Raw genomic sequence first — 8,113 nt, 5'->3', positions numbered from 1 at the left:
CATTGGGAACATGTTTCCTGCCTCTAACATGTCCAACCCCTTAATAATCTTATATGTTTCAATAAGATCGAGATGAGAAAACATTTCTTCACACAGAGAGTGGTGAGTCTGTGGAATTCTCTGCCACAGAGGGTAGTTGAGGCCAGTTCATTGGCTATATTTAAGAGGGAGTTAGATGTAGCTCTTTTTGCTAAAGGGATCAGGGGGTATGGAGTGAAGGCAGGTGCAGGCTACTGAGCTGGATGATCAGCCATGATCATATTGAATGGCGGTGCAGGCTCGAAGGGCCGAATGGCCTACTCCTGCACCTATTTTCTATGTTTCTATGTTTCAATATGATCATGGCTGTTCATCCAGAATCAATACCCCGTTCCTGTTTTCAATCGACTTAAGCTGTTTCCCGCTGCCTCTGATTATCAGTGATATATAAAAGATATTCCGTGGCCTTTGACCTGCTTCTTGAAGCCTCATAGAGCTGGGTCTGTTTGTTGAAGCCTCGTAGAGCTGGGTCTGCTTTGTTTTGTGGGTGACTATTATTTCTTTATACCTTTCTCATCTTGGCCAGTCCCTTTCATCTAACATATTTGGCATCTCTGTTGCCCATCTGTACTTTAACGCTTTCCAGTTTCCTGGTCCCAATCAGCTCATCTTCACCATGGACACACAGTCTCTCTATACCATCCTCCCATTCAAATATGATATGAGGACCCTTGTGCGAAAAATAAAAGTTAAACAGGCTTTGCAGCTAAAATCAAGTTGGCTGTTAACAGCACCAGATGTCACGCAAGCAGGCTCACTTAGAAAAACAACTAGGCATTTGGAAAAATACTTGGGCTCACTTAGAAGAACCAGTAAATGATGAGGCCTCTGATCCACAGCTGCAAGGCCACTGGCATGAAGATAAGATAAACTTTTCTTTCTCAGAGACATTCGAGATTAGCTCAGTGCCTGGTGTAACAAATAACCCTTGTTTTCAACACTGGGAAGAACAGCTAGTTCCAAATACATAGTGAACTTGTTTGTAGATTAGGGTTGGAACGCAGGCTTATTGATTATAGAAATGCATGCTACAAATGAGCTCACTGGACTTCACCTTGGGCCGTGATTTCAGAATGGTGCCAGGACCCACAGACTTTAAGATACAGCTGCCATAGAAGCCATTCCCCACAAGCTTTAGCAATATTTTGCAGTTGAAGGATCTGTGAGACTGAATGCTGCTTTGAGACTTATTTGCTGCTTTGTTGCTGTTTAGTGGCAGTTTTATTATACATAATAGTTTTATTATGTTCATAAATTATAGCAGCAGAATTAGGCCACTCGGCCCATTAGGTCTTCTCTGCCTTTTAATCATGGCTGATCTATCTTTCACTCTCAACCCCTTTCTCCTGCCTTCTCCCCATAACCCATCACACCCTTACTAATTAAAAAATTGTCAATCTCCTTCTTAAAAATATCCATTGACTTGGCCTCCACAACTGTCTGTGGCAATGAATTCCACAGATTCACCACCGCCTGACTAGAGAAATTCCTCCTCATCCCCTTTCTAAAGGTACTGTACGTCCTTTTATTCTGAGGCTATGGCTTCTGGCCTGAGGTGCTACCACCAGTGGAAACATCCTCTCCACGTCCACTCTATCCAGGCCTTTCACTATTCAGTAAGTTTCAATGCGGTTCCCATAATTTTGTTGTTCCAATAAATGTTTTTGTTCCTATTAATTTGATCTTATTTAAGTTTTCTTCCTCCACCATTGATCTGAATCCTTGAAACCTGATTATATCTCATTGCACCTTGCCTTGCTTTCTGGAACAGAGAAATAAATAGTTATTCCATCCTCCTTCACCTTGTTGAATTTGTTTCTTACATTGAATAATATCTCCTTCATCTTCGTTGACTTTCTCCCAGCAGTAACTGTAACCATGGTAATTCACGTGGATACAAGATATGCCTGCACTTCATTGGATGTATAGAATAATTGGGATTTGAGTCCTGTTCAGGCTAATTTCCTCACCTCTTTTGCACTTCACATGGTATGGCTTCCTGCAGTTTTACTTGAAAACTTCATTACTTTTGCTGTCAATTTCTCTCCTACCCCTACTTACACAGGGTCCTTATCTGACTCTTCCCATTTCATGATATCAGCGCAGGAGCATCTCAAAGCTGCGTGCTCAGCCACCTGCTATACTCACTCTATACTCATGACTGTGTAGCCAGATACAGTTCCAACTCCTTCTTCAAATTCCCCAATGACACCACCGTTATTGGTCAAATTACAGATGACGATGAGTCAGGATGTTGGTCGACTGACCAAATGGTGCCAGAAAACCAACCTTTGCTCTCAATGTCAGTAAAACCAAGGAACTGCTTGTTGACTTTGGAAGAGGATGGTTAAGGGTACACAAATTTGTCTTCTTTGATGGGACGGCGGTGGAGAGAGTCAAAAGGGATGACGGTGAGTAAGGTGGGGCTAAAATTGTCACGCTATCGTAGGTCAGGAACAAACTAACAAATAAACGAGAGTTTTAGTATACAGATAGTTGTGAATTTGTGGAATTCACTGCCACAGACAGCAGTGGAAGCCAAATCACTGGATGGGTTTAAGAGAGAGTTAGATAGAGCTCTAGGAGCTAGTGGAATCAAGGGATATGGGGAGCAGGCAGGCACGGGTTATTGGTTGGGGATGACCAGCAATGATCACAATGAATGGCGGTGCTGGCTCGAAGTGCCGAATGGCCTCCTCGGGCACCTATTTTCTATGTTTCTATAGTGTAACTGAAGACAGTTATACAACTGGTTCTTTTATCACTTAACAAGAGGATATTTATAGGGTTCAGTTTTGACACTAGACACCATTGTATTCCTGTAATTACTCAAGATTAAATAACAGCTACATCACCATACCGAAGGCAGCCGATAACATGCCATGCATTTGTGTTTAAATCTGCTGTGCAGTTTCTGCTTTCTCACATTCAACTATAACTCCAGAGTGTAACAAAACAATAATTTTATGCCTGCATCACTCAGTGATTCCTGTGCCACTGTTCTCCAACCAAGACTCCACAACAGATCACAGTGAATTCAGAGCCCCCCAATATGAAGCTCTCCCGAGTAAAAAAAAACACTTTATTTCACAGTTCATAATTTCTCCCAACAGTAATGGATGAGAGAAATATACGTTGTTTGTTATGGTTTGTTATGTTTCCCATCTTTAATTATTTCTTAAATCTTCAGGGTATGCTAGTACATACAAAAATAATTGGAGTCCACAACAGACATGTCTGTCAGGAAATCTCATGCAGGCCACATTAAATTCAAGCTATTAGATTAGTTTCAACCTTTTAAAAAAATCATTTAAATAGCGAAAGGGCAACATTTTCAAAATGTACCTATTTTGAGTGATGTACGAAAAGAGAGTCATAAATTTAATAAAACTTGTTAGTTCCTGGACAGCCACTGTCAAAATAACTAGCAATGCATTATGATGGAGAATATTAATAGTGAAATTGGAGGAGCATTAACTTTTGCTAAAAATTATATATTGTTAGAAACCAGGTGGCAAGCTGTGCTTTCAGGCTGAGTGTGAAAGGCCCAGAGTTCTATCTGCTTTCCCTTAAAGTCTTGTTCTCAATTTTAATATGGTAGTGGATGAGGAAGAGCAGTATTAATTGGACTTTGGGACTTTTAGTGAGTGCATAGGTTTCCCCATATTCTTGGAACATGTTCTTGAAACCAAGATAATAGATGGGAGGTAAACAGTTGGCAGGGAAACTTGCTAATAAATGATGATTTATCACTGCTGCTTTTGCGAAGGGTTCTACAAAATGCTTTCTTCACACAAACTGTGCCGAGATCTGTATTTGGAAAATGCTGCTATTAGAGAGGTTCGCAAATGTTGTCGTTTAGTTGCCATACTTTGCAGGTGAGCGCAGCAAAATGCACTGTGCTGTGATCTTCCCATGTATACATCCTTTCAAGATGGTGATCTTGAAGGGAATGGATAGGGTGAATTACAGAGTCTTTTACCCAGAGTAGGGGAATCAAGAACCAAAGGGCATAGGTTTAAGATGAGAGGGGAAAGATTTATCAGGAACCTGAGGCCTAACCTTTTCACACAGAGGGTAGTGGGTATATGAAATTCGCTACCCAAGGAGGTTGTTGAGACAGATTTAAACAATATTTAAAATACATTTGAACAGTTACATAGATAGGAAAGGGATGTGGGCCAAGGCATTTGAAGGCACTGGGTCTGTACTCACTGGAGTTTAGAAGGATGAGGGGGGACCTCATTGAAACTTACCAAATAGTGAAAGGCCTGGATAGAGTGAATGTGGAGAGGATGTTTCCACTAGTGGGAGAATCTAGCACCAGAGGCCATAGCCTCAGAATAAAATGACGTACTTGTAGAAAGGAGAGAAGAAATTTCTTTCGTCAGAGGGTGGTGAATCTGTGGAATTCATTGCCACAGACGGCTGTGGAGGCCAAGACAATGGATATTTTTAAGGCGGAGATTGACATATTTTTGATTAGTACGGGTGTCAGGGGTTATGGGCAAAGGCGGGAGAATGGGGTTAGGAGGGAGAGATAGATCAGCCATGATTGAATGGCGGAGTAGACTTAATGGGACGAATGGCCTAATTCTGCTCCTAGAACCTATGAACGTATGAAGGCGGGCTGGTGGGACAAGCAGATGGGGCATCTTGGTGGGTATGAGCAAGTTGGGACGAAGGGCCTGCTTCTATGCTCTGTAACTCTATGACTCTATGGTCTCAGCTGGATGCTGATGAAATAATATTACATTCCATCACCAACCAACTGAGATCACCTTCTCCTCACTACTAATGGCTCCCTGCACCCTGCTAATGGATTAAATATTTGGAGAGTCTCCATTGTTTTCCTGTCTTTGCCTTGTTACGTGTTCTTTTCCCCTTTAAGAATGCAAAGCATGCATAAAAGACACATGGGAATCATGGAATATTTTCATGGGATGAATGGAGAGCCTTTATAGAGACTGTAAACAAGCGATAGGTATGACATCCCAGAAACTAGAGATTTTTCCTAGCTGGGCTAAAGGAAATACATGGAAACCAATGGATAGAACTGCCCATAACATGAATTAAGAAAACAAGAGCTTGAGAAATAGAACCAGAAAAAGGTGATCCATTATGCCTCCTCTAACACTCAATAAGAACAATAACTTTTAGCTTCTGTAGTAACTGGTGCCGGCACGGTGGCGCAGTGGTAGAGTTGTTGCCTTACAGCGCTTAAGGCGCTGGAGATCGGGGTTCGATCCCGACTACGGGTGCTGTCTGTGCGGAGTTCTCCTCGTGACCACATGGGTTTTCTCCGAGATCGTCAGTTTCCTCCCACACTCCAAATACGTACAGATTTGTAGGTTAATTGGCTTGGAAAAGTGTAAATTGTCCCTAGTGTGTGTACAGTAGCATAATGTGTGGGGATCGCTGGTCGGCATGGACTCGTTGGGCCAAAGGGCCTGTTTTTGCGTTGTATCTCTAAACTAAACAAAACTAAACTAAACTTCATACGATCTATTAATTTCTGTCTTCAGGAGCTAAGCCTCCACAGATGTCTCGGGTAATGATTTCAAATATTTCAGTGAAGACATTTATGCTCTATTCTGTACTGATTTAAAGTAAGCCAACCAAAGCAAACATCAACTCTGCATAAATTACCTCCCATTCTTCTGAACCCACTCTGTCTTCATTTGGCAAAGCTGCATTCATTAGTCATATGAAGTCCAATGAACATTCATTATACTCTCTCGATTACAATTGCAACCTTCATAGATAGTAGGACAAGACCTGCAAACAGCATTCCCTATACATTCTCACCAGCGTTCTATATAGTCATAGAACTGTACAGCATGGAAATGGGCCATTTGACCCATCTTCATGCTGACCAAATTGGCATATTGGGCTAGTTTTATTTGCCTGCATTTGGTCCATAGCTCTCTAAACATGTCTTATAGACAATAGACAGTAGGTGCAGGAGGAGGCCATTCGGCCCTTCGAGCCAGCACCGCCATTCAATGTGATCATGGCTGATCATTCTCAATCAGTACCCCGTTCCTGCCTTCTCCCCATACCCACTGACTCCGCTATCCTTGAGAGCTCTATCTAGCTCTCTCTTGAATGCATTCAGAGAATTGGCCTCCACTGCCTTCTGAGGCAGAGAATTCCACAGATTCACAACTCTCTGACTGCAAAAGTTTCTCCTCATCTCAGTTCTAAATGGCCTACCCCTTATTCTTAAACTGTGGCCCCTTGTTCTGGACTCCCCCAACATTGGGAACATGTTTCCTGCCTCTAACGTGTCCAACCCCTTAATAATCTTATATGTTTCGATAAGATCTCTTATCTGTGTGTCTGTCCAACTGTTTTTTAAATTTTCTTATTTTAATCACTTCTATGGCTTCTTGTGGTAACTCATTCCAGATAAAGTACCCTCTTAGTGAAAAGGTTGTCCCTGTGATCCTTCTTAAATCTCTCTCCTCTTTCCTTAAGCCAGTTTTAGAATCTTCTATCATGGGGAAATAGACTGTGAGCATTCACTTCATCCATGCCCCTCGTGATCTTGTACAGCTAAATAAGGTCACCCCCCACAACCTCCCACACACCAAAGAGAAAACTCCCAACCTATCCAACCTCTCCTTATAACTCAAGCTCGCAAGCCCATAGAACATAGAAAAGTACACCACAGGAACAGGCCCTTCAGCCCACAATGTCTGTGCCGTACAAGATGCCCATATAAACTAATCTAATTTCCCTGAACATTAACTATTCCCTTGCATTCTCTGCTTATCCATGTAACTTCCTGGTGAATCTCTTCTGCGCCCTTTCCAACGTACTGACATCCATCCTATAGCTGAATGATCAGAATTGTACACAGTACTCCAGTATGGTCTCACCAATGACTTGTATATATGTATATCATGATATCCCAGCCTTATCCCAGTCATAATTTGTGCTCAATACCCTTCTCAATGAAGGCAAGTGTGCCAAACGCTTTCTGCACCACAGTGAGACCAAATGCAAGCTTGTATTCCAAGCGGAGTCTAGGTAACTGTTTGCTGAACACTTGTGCTTGGTCCATTGAGGCCTGCTGGATCTCCTGGTTGCTAACCATTGCATGTGTCCACCTGACTCACCATTCTTAGGGAACGATGCACCTGTACTCCCAAATCTCTCTATTCTGCAACACTCTCCAGGGCTCTACCGATTACTATGTAAGTCTTGCCCTGATTTGATATGTCAGAGAACAACACCTCACACTTGTCAAAGTTAAATTCCATCTGCCATTTCTTGGCCCCCTTTTCCAACTGATCTAGATCTTGTTGTAAACGCAGATAACCTTCCTCAGTATGTCAGACCGTTGTCAGAATGTTTACACCAAAGATAGCCACAAAATGCAGGAGTAACTCAGCGAGTCAGGCCACATCTCTGGAGAAAAGGGTAGAGGTGACATTTCAGGTAGTGATCCTTCTTGAGATTGAGAGTTAGCGGAGAGGGAAACTAGAGGCATGAAAGGGTGTACTTACCTATTGGTGTGCCTAACCATCTTACCTTATGTGCTCTTATTTTTTATTACCCTGCCAAGGAAAATCAATTCTGATTGCTGTTTCTATGCCTCTTATAATGTTAGATATCTTTCACTTCAGAAAAAAAAAGTAGCCCAGTCTATTCAATCTCTCCCCATAACTAACGTCTTCTAATCCTGACAACATCCTGGTGAGTTCCTCTACACTTCCTAATTTTTCTAACTAAATGTGCAGGAAGGAACTGCAGATGCTGGTTTACACCGAAGATGAGCACAAAAAGCTGGAGCAACTCAGCGGGTCAGGCAGCATCTCTGGAGAAAAGGAATAGGTGATGCTTCGGGTCAAGGCCCTTCTTCAGGCTGACACGCTGAGTTACTCCAGCATTTTTGGGTCTATCTTCGATGTTTAGGTTACTAATTGCTTGTTGAACCTTCATATTAATATTCAGTGATTTGCATATAAGGATACAGGTTTAATGTGAGAAATGTAACACTAAAATAGCTTTATATTGTCAGATTGAAAGGGATGGAGTAATACATGATGTAGGTGCATGTACTACT

The sequence above is a fragment of the Rhinoraja longicauda genome, chromosome 9, assembly GCF_053455715.1.
Source record: "Rhinoraja longicauda isolate Sanriku21f chromosome 9, sRhiLon1.1, whole genome shotgun sequence".
In the NCBI taxonomy this organism is placed as follows: Eukaryota; Metazoa; Chordata; class Chondrichthyes; order Rajiformes; family Arhynchobatidae; genus Rhinoraja; species Rhinoraja longicauda.
The sequence above is the reverse complement of the archived record's forward strand: the minus strand, read 5'-3'. Positions refer to the sequence as shown.